This window comes from Narcine bancroftii, chromosome 1 (genome assembly GCF_036971445.1).
Source record: "Narcine bancroftii isolate sNarBan1 chromosome 1, sNarBan1.hap1, whole genome shotgun sequence".
NCBI lineage: Eukaryota > Metazoa > Chordata > Chondrichthyes > Torpediniformes > Narcinidae > Narcine > Narcine bancroftii.
The window spans coordinates 470,606,212-470,621,239 of NC_091469.1; the positions used below are offsets into that span (position 1 = coordinate 470,606,212).

The 15,028-nt window shown below is 46.4% G+C and overlaps 1 protein-coding gene across 2 annotated transcripts in view; it reads right to left on the bottom strand.

The window, feature by feature from the left end:
- The window catches only part of dnajb6b (DnaJ heat shock protein family (Hsp40) member B6b), a 99,870-nt gene extending 87,501 nt beyond the window's left edge, over nucleotides 1-12,369 (bottom strand). The window contains exon 1 of one of the 2 annotated variants that reach the window (XM_069914735.1): nucleotides 12,242-12,369. The gene's annotated coding sequence lies outside the window, so the exon portion shown is untranslated. The remainder of the gene's footprint in view (nucleotides 1-12,241) is intronic. The other variant, XM_069914736.1, reaches the window with a different exon arrangement.
- Between the last annotated feature and the right edge of the window lie 2,659 nt (nucleotides 12,370-15,028).

Consider the following 15,028-nt stretch of genomic DNA (forward strand, 5'->3'; position numbering starts at 1 on the left):
ATTGTCATTCAGTTACAATAATTTAAGTGTTTTGCCAGCATCAACGTAAGTGACGTGAGGTGAAATATTTTTTACCACAGAACAGATCCACAATGAACTGCCAAAGTAGTGATGAATACATTCAATATACAGGGAACAGTGCCGTCAAAGAGCAGCAGCAATCATCAAGGATTCACAACATCCACGTGCTCTGTTCTCGCTGCTGCCATCAGGAAAGAGGTATAGGTGCCACAAGACATGTATCACCAGTTTCAGAAACAGTTGCTACCCCTCCACCATCAGACTCCTTAACAACAAATTCAGAGATTCATTTAAGGACTTACTTTGCATATTATTCATTACTGATTTCCCCCCCTCCCCTCCCTGGTTTTACAGTTTGATTATATTTCTCTCTTTTGTACACACATCTTGATGCCACTTTAGTTGCCCATTCAGAGCCAGCTCTCCAGCGCATGACGTCCTGTTTTGCGGAAACTTCCAAAATGTTTGGACTGGAAGTCAGCCTGAAGAAAACTGAGGTCCTCCATCAACCATGACTACCAGCACCCCCACATCTCCATCGGGCACACAGAACTCAAAACGGTCAACCAGTTTACCTACCTCGGCTGCACCATTTCATCTGATGCAAGGATCGACAACGAGATAGACAACAGACTCGCCAAGGCAAATAGCGCCTTTGGAAGACGACACAAAAGAGTCTGGAAAAACAACCACCTGAAGAAACACACAAAGATCAGCGTATACAGAGCCATTGTCATACCCACGCTCCTGTTTGGCTCCGAATCATGGGTCCTCTACCGGCATCACCTACGGCTCCTAGAACGCTCCCATCAGCGCTGTCTCCAACATTCATTGGAGTGACTTCATCACCAACATCGAAGTACTCGAGCTGGCAGAGTCCGCAAGCATCGAATCCACGCTGCTGAAGACCCAACTGTGCTGGGTGGGTCACGTCTCCAGAATGGAGGACCATCGCCTTCCCAAGATCATGTTCTACGGCGAGCTCTCCACTGGCCACCGAGACAGAGGTGCACCAAAGAAGAGGGAGGACTGCTTAAAGAAATCTCTTGGTGCCTGCCCCATTGACCACCGCCAGTGGGCTGATCTCGCCTCAAACCGTGCATCTTGGCGCCTCACAGTTCGGCGGGCAGCAACCTCCTTTGAAGAAGACTGCAGAGCCCACCTCACTGACAAAAGGCAAAGGAGGAAAAACCCAACACCCAACCCCAACCCACCAATTTTCCCTTGCAACCATGCCTGCCTGCCCCGCATCGGACAGGTCAGTCACCAACGAGCCTGCAGCAGACGTGGACATTACCCCTCCATAAATCTTCGTCCGCGAAGCCAAGTCAAAGAAAGAAGAAACACACACATCTTGAGTACATTTTTTTGCAAAAATAACAAGTATAAATTCTGACTCGCCTGGAGGAAAAAGAATCTCAATGAAGTATACGATGTCATGTATGAACTCTATGACAATAAATCTGCTAAATGTATGGCAACGTTGTAAGAAACCAAGTTACATCTGACCTCATTATTTTATTCAAACATGATGTAACTAAAGATTTTTACAGTAATTTGGGGAATACAAGTAGAAAATGGGGTAGCCAGCAATCACTGTGCAAGATTTTCAGCCACTTTAAAGACTGAAAGTTCCTTTCAAAACTTCATTCATCATTCCCTTCTCTAGAAATCTATCTCATTATTTCCACATGTCCCTTCTCCATTCTTCCATTGCTAATCCATTGACACTGCATTTAATTATTCTGACATTCTCACAAAGGCTCCAAAGGTTATCATAGCTGAAGGGTAGTTGCGGGGATGAGATCCCACAAGCAGATGGGGCTTTTTAACCACAGACAGTAACTCATCTATGAGAGGGAAAACTCCGATTTCACATCTCCATTGACTTGTGGCTATACCCGCTCACGGGAAAGGCTTTGGGAGTAAACCCCTGAGGAAAAATCCAGTCGGACTCCTGAAGGCGGCTGTCTGCTGTGCCCAGCACCGGCTGTAACTCCTCCGATGCTGCTGGCACCAAACTGCATCAACTTTTGTTGTTTCTTTGGGCCTGCCATTAGCATGGAGAAGGGAGGAAGGGGGTTCCCACTGCATGGGCAACAGACCTCCATATCAACTCTGCCCTGGCTTGTGCCCTAGAGAGGCCTCGCCACAGTGACTACCAGAAATGCAGTACCCATGGTCGACCACAACCGATGGAGGCCACAGATTCTCACAAATTCTCTTCCCAAATCAGATTTTTGATCCAATGCCATTCTACCCTTTCACAGATCCTTCACCTTCTAAGCATTATCTCATCCAAACCACTACTTCCCATTTGCTTTTCTTGAACTATACTCACTAATTTATAGCTCATCAAGAGGTTTATTATTCCCCAAATCTTGTAATTTATGTTTTAATATCCATTTGTTTCATTTAGCTCTTGCTTTCTGTAACATTCTCCAACCCTAAACCACTCCGAACAATTTTCTTGTGGCTGCTTCACAATTCATCTACTTCCACTGCCTTGCATCAAACCATTTGAAAAGTTCAGGTCCGTGTTTTGAATAGATCTTTGCAGATCTTTCTCATCACCATGTTTTAATACTATACTGCGCAATGTTGGGAGATTCTTTAAAAATTAAGCTTGTTGCAACTATTAGTTAGGGGAAAAGAAAAGAATTCCAGCTGATTCAAAAAGAATATGATGGTATTTTAACACACATTTTTAGATTACCCCCTGATAAAAATAGAAAGGAATTATTAAATCTAATTTATTATCAGGAACTGCATCGTGGCTGATTCCAATTGAGAACATTGCTTAAATTGATATTTTAGCTGTAGATCATGTGAACAAAGAAACATCTGTGAATCAGTAGCCCAGGCTTCTAGATAGCAATGCAACGTATCCACTCCCCCTATAATTAAACAAAAATAAAGGATCACTATGAAAATAACATTCAAAATTCCATTGATGAATTCAAATAAGCCCTTCAAATTAATACCATATTAAAAGGGTGACACAGTTAGCCTAGCAATTAGCACAATGGTGCTACAGTGGCACCAACCTGGATTTGAATCCAGTGCTGTCTGTAAGGAGTTTGTTCATTCTCCCCATGTTTGCGCAAGTTTCTTCCAGGTGCTCTGGTTTCTTTCCACTTCAAAAAATGTACAGGAGTTGTAGGTTAACTGCGTGCAATTTGGTTGCACAGGCTCATGAACAAGAAGGGCCTAAATTTTAAAATGAGATCAACCATTACCATTGCACGCGCGCACGCTTCTGTCTTCACCTCATCCCCACTTCTTCATAGACTGTAACCAATATGCTACACATTAAGGTGAATGGATAAAATTAAATTGATTATAATTAAAGCATATCAGCATAGCTACTTTAAAAAGGTACAGTACAAGATCAGATTCTCAATTATTTAATATATTCCCAAGATGACCCTCATTTTTTGCCTCATCTGTCTTAAATGTTGACACCCAATTCTAGATTCTCTCAAACCAGAACATCCTCTCACCATTCACCCTGGTCAAAATGTGATTGAAGAATGAAGATACTTCTCATTAGCAGCACATTTAGTGTAGCTTTAGCGCCAGTGCCAGTAACCTAGGTTAGAATCGATGCTTTGTAAGGAGATTGTATGTTCTCCCCGCGTTTGTGTGGATTAGATCCAAGTGCTCCCACCCTTCAGAAAAAATGTACAAGGATTGTAGGTTAATTGGGTGTATTTGGGTGGCGTGGGCTCATGGGCCGCAAGGGCCTGCTACTCTACTATCTCTTTGGCTTGGCTTCACAGACGAAGATTTATGGAGGAGGTAAATGTCCACGTCAGCTGCAGGCTCGTTTGTGGCTGACAAGTCCGATGCGGGACAGGCAGATACGGTTGCAGTGGTTGCAGGGGAAAATTGGTTGGTTGGGGTTGGGTGTTGGGTTTTTCCTCCTTTGCCTTTTGTCAGTGAGGTGGGCTCTGCGGTCTTCTTGAAAGGAGGTTGCTGCCCGCCGAACGGTGAGGCGCCAAGATGCACGGTTTGAGGCGAGATCAGCCCACTGGCGGTGGTCAATGGGGCAGGCACCAAGAGATTTCTTTAGGCAGTCCTTGTACCTTTTCTTTGGTGCACCTCTGTCACGGTGGCCAGTGGAGAGCTCGCCATATAACACGATCTTGGGAAGGCGATGGTCCTCCATTCTGGAGACGTGACCCACCCAGCGCAGCTGGATCTTCAGCAGCGTGAATTCGATGCTGTCGACCTCTGCCATCTCGAATACTTCGACGTTAGGGATGAAAGCGCTCCAATGAATGTTGAGGATGGAGCGGAAACAACGCTGGTGGAAGCGTTCTCGGAGCCGTAGGTGATGTCGGTAGAGGACCCATGATTCGGAGCCGAACAGGAGTGTGGGTATGACAGCGGCTCTGCATACGCTTATCTTTGTGAGGTTTTTCAGTTGGTTGTTTTTCCAGACTCTTTTGTGTAGTCTTCCAAAGGCGCTATTTGCCTTGGCGAGTCTATTGTCTATCTCGTTGTCGATCCTTGCATCTGATGAAATGGTGAAGCCGAGATAGGTAAACTGGTTGACCATTTTGAGTTTTGTGTGCCCGATGGAGATGTGGGGGGGCTGGTCGTCATGGTGGGAAGCTGGCTGATGGAGGACCTCAGTTTTCTTCAGGCTGACTTCCAGGCCAAACATTTTGGCAGTTTCCGCAAAACAGGACGTCAAGCGCTGAAGAGCTGGCTCTGAATGGGCAACTAAAGCGGCATCATCTGCAAAGAGTAGTTCACGGACAAGCTTCTCTTGTGTCTTGGTCTGAGCTTGCAGGCGCCTCAGATTGAAGAGACTGCCATCCGTGCGGTACCGGATGTAAACAGCGTCTTCATTGTTGAGGTCTTTCATACATCTAAATTAAACAACAATAGATGCAAGTCAAACTTATCCAACCTTTCTTTCTGTGGCAAAGTACCTATTCCAAATACTGGATTGGCAAACTTTCTTTGATCTGCTTCCAACTCATTTACAGTACATTTCCTTAAATAAGGAAAATAATGCACAGTTATAATGTCCTGAGGACAACCTCAAATCAACTTAAAACAAGCAACCTCCATTTGGATTCACTCCTTTATATTCCTCATATTTCTTTGCAACATAGGTGCCATTGAGTCATCTAGCTTTCAAAGCAATACCCTCATGCCATTCATCCCTCTTCCCCCCCCACAAATTAATCTATTCTATCAGTTGCATCCTTCAACTTCTCCCACCCCCATCTCAATTCTCCCATCAGTCACATACATTAGGATAATTTACAATGGTCAAAAAGCCTAACAACCAAAATACAGTAAAAATCCCCTCTATCCTGAATTCAAGTAACTGGCACCTCAAGCAACGAGCAAATAAAAAGCATTAAATAAATCAAAAACTTAAAATTGGTGCCCTAGCAATCAGTTTGCCAATCACGCAATCTCAAGCTCTGAAAAATTCACTTATCTGGCCGGCATCTCCCAATCCCCATAGGTTCCGGATACCAAGGGGCTTTACTGTTGTAGTGGGAACAGAAGCACCAGCAGGAAATGTATGCAGACTAGAGTAGTAGATTTCTAAGACACAGAGGCCCTTCAGCCCACCTTGCCCAAGCCAACCAAGCCAGTTCCATTTGCCTGCATTTTTGGCCCATATGCCTTGAAACTTTCTCTATTCATAGAATTGTCTAATAGTTTTCTCAATGTTTTAAATATCTCAGTTTCTACCTATTCCTCTTCCATATATTCATCACTCTGTGAGAAGATGTCACTCAGGTCCTTTTTAAATATTTCCCCTCAGATCACAAATTTAGTTTTAGATTCCCCATCCTGAGGAAGTTTATTTTTCTTACCTTTGCCTCAATTTTATAAACCTCTAAAAGATCCCCCTTAACTTCCTACACTCCAGGGAGAAACGTGCCAGCTGATCCAACCTCTACAAATTAAGCCTACCAGTCGCAGCAACAATTTTCTGATTCTTTTCTTACCAATTTAATGATATCTTTCAAGAATAATGAGTAAGCTCCACCAGAAGTCAGGATTCAACCTGGGTCACTGGACTGAGGAGACAATTTCAGGATTCAAGATTCCTTTATTGTCGTGTAATAAAAAAAAGTACATCATATAGAATTTGTTTTAGACTACTGGCAGACAGATTCACCATCAGCAGAAACTGCACAAAGCACCTCTTTCAGTCAGAGAAAGAGAAGCAAAAGAGAGTTCCCCCAAAGTAACTGAGTGTCCATGGATTCACCTCCCAGGGCTTCCGCAGCCCTTGCTGCCTCACACAGTCCAGTCCAAACCGAGCTCCAGATTTGAACCTCGACACGATCAGAAAACCTTCAGTGCCCTCAATACCTTTGCAGATCCTGGTTCTAATACCTGGTAACCCTTCAGCCACCCTGGTGTGAATCCCTCGACCACACTGCGTAGGTTCCTCGCATCGAGTCGCCAATAGCCTGCAGTCCGTACATTCTTCCGCCACCATGGTCTCCATCCCGGAGGTTGACTCCTCTGCTTCTCCTTCTCAACCGAGGGGTGGGGGGGGGTCTTGCGCCAGTCCTCTGCTTCCTCGGAGTATGAAACCCCCCCCACCATGGCTACTGTCAATCAGAGGCACTGCTATCTAGGGCACACAAACCCTGCAGTCACAGAATTTTTAAATAAAACCACCGTCGGATCTATTGACAGGCCAATTAATACAGGTCTGATGGCAGTTGGACCCCGCAGGAACATTGCGTCTATGCCTCTGCTCTCTGCAGGTCTGCACCAGCACTGCTGTTACAGAAGCTCCTGCAGTGCTGTCATTTTTCAATTTCTCCACCTGCATTGTTGCTGCATAGTCCACATTACGTCGTCACTAATACAGGTCTTTTGTGATTCATGCACAGCCAGGTCTCTGCATCTCAAGCTTTTTGCAATCTGTCACATTTCATATCTTTTCATGCCAAAAGAGCAGCTTCACATTTTCCAACATTATAATCCAATTGCCAGTTCTTTGATGATTTCCTTAAGCTACAAATATTCCTCTCTTGACTCGTGTCCTCTTCACAAACTCATATCCTTTGTGTCATATGCAAATTTACCTCCATTCAAATCATTGGATTCTATTAGCAAGGGTTACAGCACACACAGAGCAATGATAATGGTGAGTGAGATGCTCCAGCCCTTCCAGGATGAATGTTAGCAAGTAAATCATGCAATATGGAGCAAACAGAAGATCAAGATCAGTTGGCATCAGTCAGGTTCGCTCTGAGAGGATCTGGAGTTTCAAAATAGCGAGGAAGGCTATTAACGACTGAGAAGAGGTCTTTAAGAGTGTGAGCCCCAACGTTCAGTTTCTCTTTAAGAGCATGAAAATAAAGCAGAGAATGGGTGAGAGGGGTAAAGAAAGAAATCAAGTGTATAAATGATAAAAGGGAAGGTAATTGAAGGTGGAATCCACATTTCACCTCTAAATTAAAATCTGAGCAGGATAGACAAAGATGGCCAGTCTTTTCCCCACGGAAGGAAATTCACAATTAGATGAACTAGGTTTAATGTGAGAGGGAGGATTTAAAGCAGTGGTTCTCAACCTTTTTCTTTCCACCCACATTCTTTGGCTTGGCTTCGCGGACGAAGATTTATGGAGGGGGTAAAAGTCCACATCAGCTGCAGGCTCGTTTGTGGCTGACAAGTCCGATGCGGGACAGGCAGACACGGTTGCAGCGGCTGCAGGGGAAAATTGGTTGGTTGGGGTTGGGTGTTGGGTTTTTCCTCCTTTGCCTTTTGTCAGTGAGGTGGGCTCTGCGGTCTTCTTCAAAGGAGGTTGCTGCCCGCCAAACTGTGAGGCACCACTTTAAGAATTCCCTATGCCATAAGTGCTTTATGATTAGTAAGGGATTGCTTAAGGTGGTATGCGGGTGGAAAGAAAAAGGTTGAACACCACTGTTTTAATTATACCTATGACCTGTTACGTGCACCGTTTCCCAACTCCAAAGGAAATGGGCCAATGACAATTTTTCTCAAGCAAACCACTGATTTAAAGGGACCCGATGGGTGCTTATCTGTAGAGCATCTATTGGTTATGTGGAACAAGCTGACAGATGAAGTGATAGAAACAGGTACAAATGCAGTACAGTATCCCACATCCAAAATGCTTGGGGCCAGACTTCTTTCAGTTTTTTGGAACAATAAAACTCAGTAGCATCAGCAGAATATCTGTATCAGCAGGTTAAACAGGAACTACAAACAATGGCAGGCTTTTTGAGTGCTTAGTACCAAAAAAACTTAAGACCACCTCCCCACCGCTGTCACTCCCTGCTCCCGCCCAGGAGCCCGAATCAACTTCTTCAAAGCGGACAGCATCATACCTGATGTTGAGAATGGAATCATCGACTCCAGCTCCAGCCGATACCGACGACTTGGACTCAGCTCTGTTTGGCATCTTACTGGCTAGAGCAGTTTTCAGCTTTTTTTCCCCAGTTATTGTAATCAAACTGGCACCAACAGAACGTCAGAGCTCCACATGGGCAAGTCAGGCATTGAATTCTTTTCAACTTGTGATATCACATGGCACTAAATTTTTTGGTTTTTGGATCTTCGAATATGGGGTACTCAACTTGTAGAACATTTAAAAGGCATTTGGACAATAAATAGAAAGGCAGAGACCAAATGCAAGCACAAGCCTGATTGAATTCTTTGAGGATGTAACAAAGCACATCAATGAAGGTAGAGTGGTGGATGCAGTGTATTTGAGATTTCAGTAAAAACTGATAAGATTCCCCATGCAAGGCTCATTCAGAAGGAAGCATCAGATTCAGGGAGGCCTTGCTTTGTGGATACAGAATTGGCTTGCCCACAATAGGCATAGGGTGGTTATAGATGGTTTGTATTCTGCATGGAGATCAATGTCCAGCAGTGTTCCACAAGGACCCCTCCTCTCTGTGATTTTTATAAATAACGTGAACGAGGAAGTGGAATGGTAGGTTAGTGAGTTTGCAGACGACATGAAGCTTGATGGTGTGAATAGTCTTGAGGTTATAAGAGGGGCACTGATAGGATGCAGAGCTGGGCTAAGAAGGGGCATATGGTGTTTAACCCAGAAAAGTAGCTTAATTTTAGTCGGTAAAATTTAAAGCCAGAATATAATGTTAACAGAAGATCTGAGCAGTGTGGAAGAACAGAGCTCTTGGGTCTGTGCCCACAGGACAGGTAGATAATGTTGTTAAGAAGGCATATGGTGTGCTGGCTTTCATTAACCACTGTATCAAGTTCAAGGGCCGTGAGGTAATGTTGCAGCAGGACAAGACGTTAGTTAGAAATATTGTGTTCAGTTCACTACAGAAAGAATGTGGCTGTTACAGAGATTACCAAGGAAACTATCTGGATTAGAAACATGTCTTATGAAGAAAGGTTGAGAGAAATTGGTATTTTCATCTTGCAATAAGAAGCATTAATTATAACCAGAGGCCCCCTCCCCGACCCCCAAAACCGGGCTGAAATGGGTAGCACAAAGGGGCATAGAATTTAAGGTGCTTGGGAATAAGTACATGGGAGGAGGGGGATTCAAGAGGTAGTCTTCTCCCACACAATGAGTGATGTGGGTGCATGAAATGTACCACCGGCAATGGTGGTGGAGGCAGGTATATATAATACAATCTTGTAAGAGACACAGAACTGAGAAAACTAAAGAGTTAAGCAGTAAGAAAATTCTGGGCAGTGCTTAACTAAGTTTTCTTAGGTCACTATGGGCTAAAAGGCATGTACTGTGCAATAGATTTCCGTGTTCCAAATGAGACAACCACAAGTAGACGCTTTGGTTGACCTGGACAAGTTGGGTTGCAAGGTCTGCTTCCATGCTGTATGACTCTACTGTTTCAAAGCAGTTCAATATCTTTTGCATTACATTAAACAGGAGCAGAACTTCATCACAAAGTCTAATCTGAAATACACTCTACCATAGCCAAGGCACTCATCACAACAATCTCTCAATCTACATCTGTACACTTATCTCTCCAGATGGAATTTGATCCATAACCTTGATTTCAAATGATTAATAGACACTATCTCCCTATTAAAAGAGCAGAACAGGTGCTCCAGGTTCCCACACCCTCTTAAAAACATACGCAGTTTATCAATCAGTGTATTTGGGCATCACAAGTTCGTAGGCCGTGAGGGCCTTTTGCCGTGCAGTATTGCTAAATTGAATTAAATTAAAAGTTAATAACTTTGTGGTGGTCCTTTGCAGCTCTCCCACGGCGCCTCACAAAATGCAGGACAAATGCGACATTCCAGCAGGCTGCACAAGGCCCACAGCGCTGCTCTCCAATGGGCCACAACCAAAAGAGCTTAACTGGCCTATAAGGAAAAGCATGTCACAAAGACACCAATCAGTGCTGAGAGGGTTTTGCCCACACCCCTCATCTTGAGAATAAAAGCAGGGCTAGTGTCATTTTTTCTGGGAACAGTGTGTTCTTTCTAACCTAACCTGCATACAGCTATAAACTCTCCAGTGCTATAGGCTCCATAGAGTCATAGCATGTAGCAGCTAGCTCTAACTTCAGGTTTTTTTTTCTAATTCTAACTGCAAAATGAAGAAGCATTTTTATACAAATATTCCATATAACCATTTACGAAGCGGAAACAGGCCATGTTGGCCTTTCGAGTCCGCACCGGTTCACTGATTTTGTTCCCTTCCCTACAATCCTCAAGTTTCACATGCAAAACAAAATATATTAGACTTGCTGACTTGATCAAACATTCAGCATTTTTCCCATTTAAAAAGATTGAAATATATCCTGTTGTCGTTTGCGAACTTCAGTTGGCAGGTCCTGTCTCCAAGTCAACAGTCTCAGGTCCTCTGTGCCAACTTTCTGCCATTGATACAATTACAGTATTACATTCCTGAACTAGTGATTCAGAAAGAAGCAAACCTGCATTTACTGATTTCGTGGGGGGGGTGGGGGGGAATCCTGCCCTGAACTAGTCAATTCGAAAGAAACAAACCGGGACGTTTGGCTAGTTCACGACCAACTCGTGAACAAGTGAGAGAATAAGGAACAAGCTCACATTTTGCTGATTTAAGGACTTGGAAGCCCCGAGCCAATTCCTCCCACCGTTTACTTAAAACCGTGTTTAAAATATAAAAGACAAAGACCGGAACAGAAAAACACAAGAAAGCCTGACTTTATCCAGCCGGTCCGAGGCAAGGGGGACGAAGAGATTTGGTGATGGGTTAGTACTAACACAAAGGAGTTTAGGTCTCTACCCACCCCACTCCACTTCCCCCCCAACCCCCCACTCCCCCCCTCCACTTCCCCACTGCCCCCCCCCCCGCTAAAAGGCATTATCGTTTTTAACTGACAGAGCCAGGCCTTGAAAGATCCCCGCTTCCGCGGAGGAGCCGGTGGGTGAGGAAGGGGTGGGGGGGGGTGAGGAAGGGGAGGGGGGGGGGAGGAAGGGGAGGGGGGGGGGAGGAAGGGGAGGGGGGGGGGAGGAAGGGGAGGGGGGGGAGGAAGGGGAGGGGGGGGGAGGAAGGGGAGGGGGGTAGCGGGGGGGGAAGGGGGAGGGGGGGAAGGGGGAGGGGGGAAGGGGGAGGGGGGGGAGGAGGAGGGGGGAGGAGGAGGGGGGGAAGGGGGAGGGGGGGAAGGGGGAGGGGGGAAGGGGGAGGGGGGAAGGGGGAGGGGGGAAGGGGGAGGGGGGAAGGGGGAGGGGGGAAGGGGGAGGGGGGAAGGGGGAGGGGGGAGGGGGGAGGGGGGAGGGGGGAGGGGGGAGGGGGGAGGGGGGAAGGGGGAGGGGGGAAGGGGAAGGGGGAGGGGGGGAAGGGGGAGGGGGGGAGGGGGGGAAGGGGGAGGGGGGGAAGGGGGAGGGGGGGAAGGGGGAGGGGGGGAAGGGGGAGGGGGGGAAGGGGGAGGGGGGAAGGGAGGGAAGGGGGGGAAGGGGGAGGGGGGAGGAAGAAGCGGCCTCCTCGCCGCACCGACGTTGTGTTGGGGGAGGGGAGGTCGGTATGACCGCCATCCAGCCAGCTCGCCGCCGACGTTTCCGAGTGAACAGGCCGTCTCTTGAGAGAACAACTCCAGCCCGTGGCCCCTTTCGCCTTCCTCGCACCCATCCCCGGGCCGGAGAATGGTGGTGGAAGCCCTCCCGGATTGAGCCCATCGGCGCTCATTTGGTCGCCCTCTCACTTCGTCGAGTCCAGCGAGGGGCCCTGTGCCCCCCCCCCACCACCGCCCCCCGTCCTCACCTCCGAACCCACGACGCCGATCGTTTCGGGCCGCGCCGAAAAGTCCAGAAACATCCGCCGGCCACCGAGCAGAGCAGGGAGGCGGGAGGGAAAGGGGGAGCCGACGTCACTTCCGCCTCGGTTGTGACGTCAGCGATGTCACCGCGGTGATGACGTCAGGAGGATTTCCTGGAAAGGTGACGCACAACGCGGTGAGTGGCGTGTAGTGCAGTGCACAAAAGCGGGGGGGCCCGGGGCCCGGCGGGGCGGCCCGGGGCGGGGCGGGGCGGCCCGGGGCGGGGCGGGGCGGCCCGGGGCGGGGCGGCCCGGGGCGGGGCGGGGCGGGGCGGCCCGGGGCGGGGCGGGGCGGGGCGGCCCGGGGCGGGGCGGGGCGGGGCGGCCCGGGGCGGGGCGGAAGAGTCACCTCTTCTCATCCATGGCAGTGCCCACACCTCCCACCTCACCTTCACTCCAGCCCCCAGACAGTCCCTCCCAGTCACAATCACAATGTATTGTGATGAACGTGTCACAAAATTCATTGCTTTGAGGCGAACCTTGAGATAAACCACCTTACAGCAATAAATGATGATAGAGCGTGAAGTGCCCAAGTCGGGCAGTGTCTGTGGTTCACTGATCATTCAGGAATCTGGGAGAAGTCCTTGTGCCGCTGGGTGCTCATCTTCAAGCTTCTGTGCCGGAGGTGTACGGTCCTGTGCTCAATGGGGAAATCGGAGGTGGGGAGGAGGAGCAAAATTCATGGGAGTCACAATCGTGGAGGATCTTTCCAGGACTCAACACACTAGTGGCATCCCGAAGAAAGCACGTCAGTTCCTCAGGAGTTGGCGGAGGTTAGGCATGACATTGGAAACGCTGGCAAATTTCTACAGTTGTGCGGTGGAAAGTGTGTCCACCGGCCGCATCATGGTCTGGCACAGGGACACCTGTACCCTCGAGTGTAAGGCCCTACAAAAGGTAGTGTATTGCAGCCCAGGAATCGCAGGCAAAGCCCTCTCCACCCTCGAGAACATCTACAGGGGAGACTGGCATCAAAGAGCAGCAACAATCATCACGGATCCACACCATCCAGGTCTCGCTGCTACCATCAGGAGAGGAATGGGTGCCACAAGACTCCCACCCCAGATTCGGAAACAGCTGCTACCCTTCCACCATCAGACTCTTCAACAGCAAACTCAATCAAGGATTCATTTTGAACTTTATTGATTTTTTTATTCTCTATTGCACAGTCAATTTGTTTACATTTTTATTTGTTTACCATTGCTGCTGGGTTTTTTGGTCCTCTAACAACTCTGATAATAAATCTGAAATCTAATTACTTTCATTTGTTTTAATGGCCAGCCTACATAGCATGACTGCCTGATGCTAGCCTCCCAAAAGCTATACTCTATTCTGCTGCCGCCAGGAGCTCAAGGTCCACTGCTGTCGCCACTGGGAGCCTGAGGTCCGCTGCTGCGTCCGCCGGGAGCCCAACGTCTGGATCATTTTGGCTCCGAAAATAATTCTGATAAATGAGGATTTCTGATTTGTTTCGGATATCCTCATTTATCGGTTAACCAAGGATTAACCGAGGATTTTGAAAAATCTGATTTCTGATCATCCCACAACTACCTCAACTACACTTCCTCACACCCTGACCTCTGCAAAGATTCTATTCTCTTCTTGCAATTTCTCCATTTCCTCTACAAAAAAAAACTTTGATGAAGGGCTCAAGGCTAAAACTTTGGTTATTTATCTTTGTCTTTGCTATACAGTATAAAGGACACTGTTCGACCTGCTGCTGAGTTTTTTCCAGCATTGTGTTTGTCCTTCATCCATAGTGTCTTCAGACTTCAATGTTTTACCTCCAATTTAAAAATCTAATTGGTCTTATGTACTCTGTATTTTTCAGTGTGGAACTTCAATTTCAATAAAAATTGAAAAAAAAATTTTGTTATCAGGCAAGTGTGAGCTGTTACAACAACAGAGTTGTAAAATGGAGAGATGCCTGCACTCCTGCATGGAATTATCACATGCTGCTCTTTTTCTCATTGCAGTTTTAACAGCAATACATCCCGATAAAATAGGAAATGAGCCTGGATATATCAGAGAATTAACTAGAGTTTAAGAGCTTTATCATGCTTCAACAATGAGAATGGCCAGAAATATTGCTCCAGCATTTTTTAAATTTGATAAAGTATGGGAACAGGCCCTATATGTCTGTACAAGACCTTTAACGCCTCTGTCCCCACATATTAATATCTCTAATAGCTTTATTTTCAAACATGATGGTGACGATAGCTTTAAGAAATAGCTTAAAGGAATAAAGAAAGAGGTTTAGCAAAGGAATTCCAGAGTTCAGAGGCTTGACAGTTGAAGGTTTAATTTCCTCAGATGGGGTGATTAAATTCTCAATTGATGAAATATCTGAATTTGAAATTGGAGGTCCAGAAAAGATTATGAAGTAGGGGAGAGAATTTAGTAGCAAGAAAAGAAACTTTAAAATCAAGGTAAAGCAGAGTGGAAATGGTTGAATGAGTTGCAATGTGGCCCAAAGAGTTTTAAGTGATTTCAATAATATATTGGATGGAAAGTATGAGGCCAGAAATAATGTGGAATAACAAAATCTCAGGGTGACAAAGTTTTGGATGAGGGTTTCAAGAGAATATTAGCTGAGCTAATATTCAGTTATTCAATGAATATATGGTGCTAGGTAGCAGACCAGTAGCAATGGAAATTCACCAAGGCAGTGTTATTATTTTTCTTTTAATTCACTATATTTATTAATTACTACTAATGATATAACACATTAGT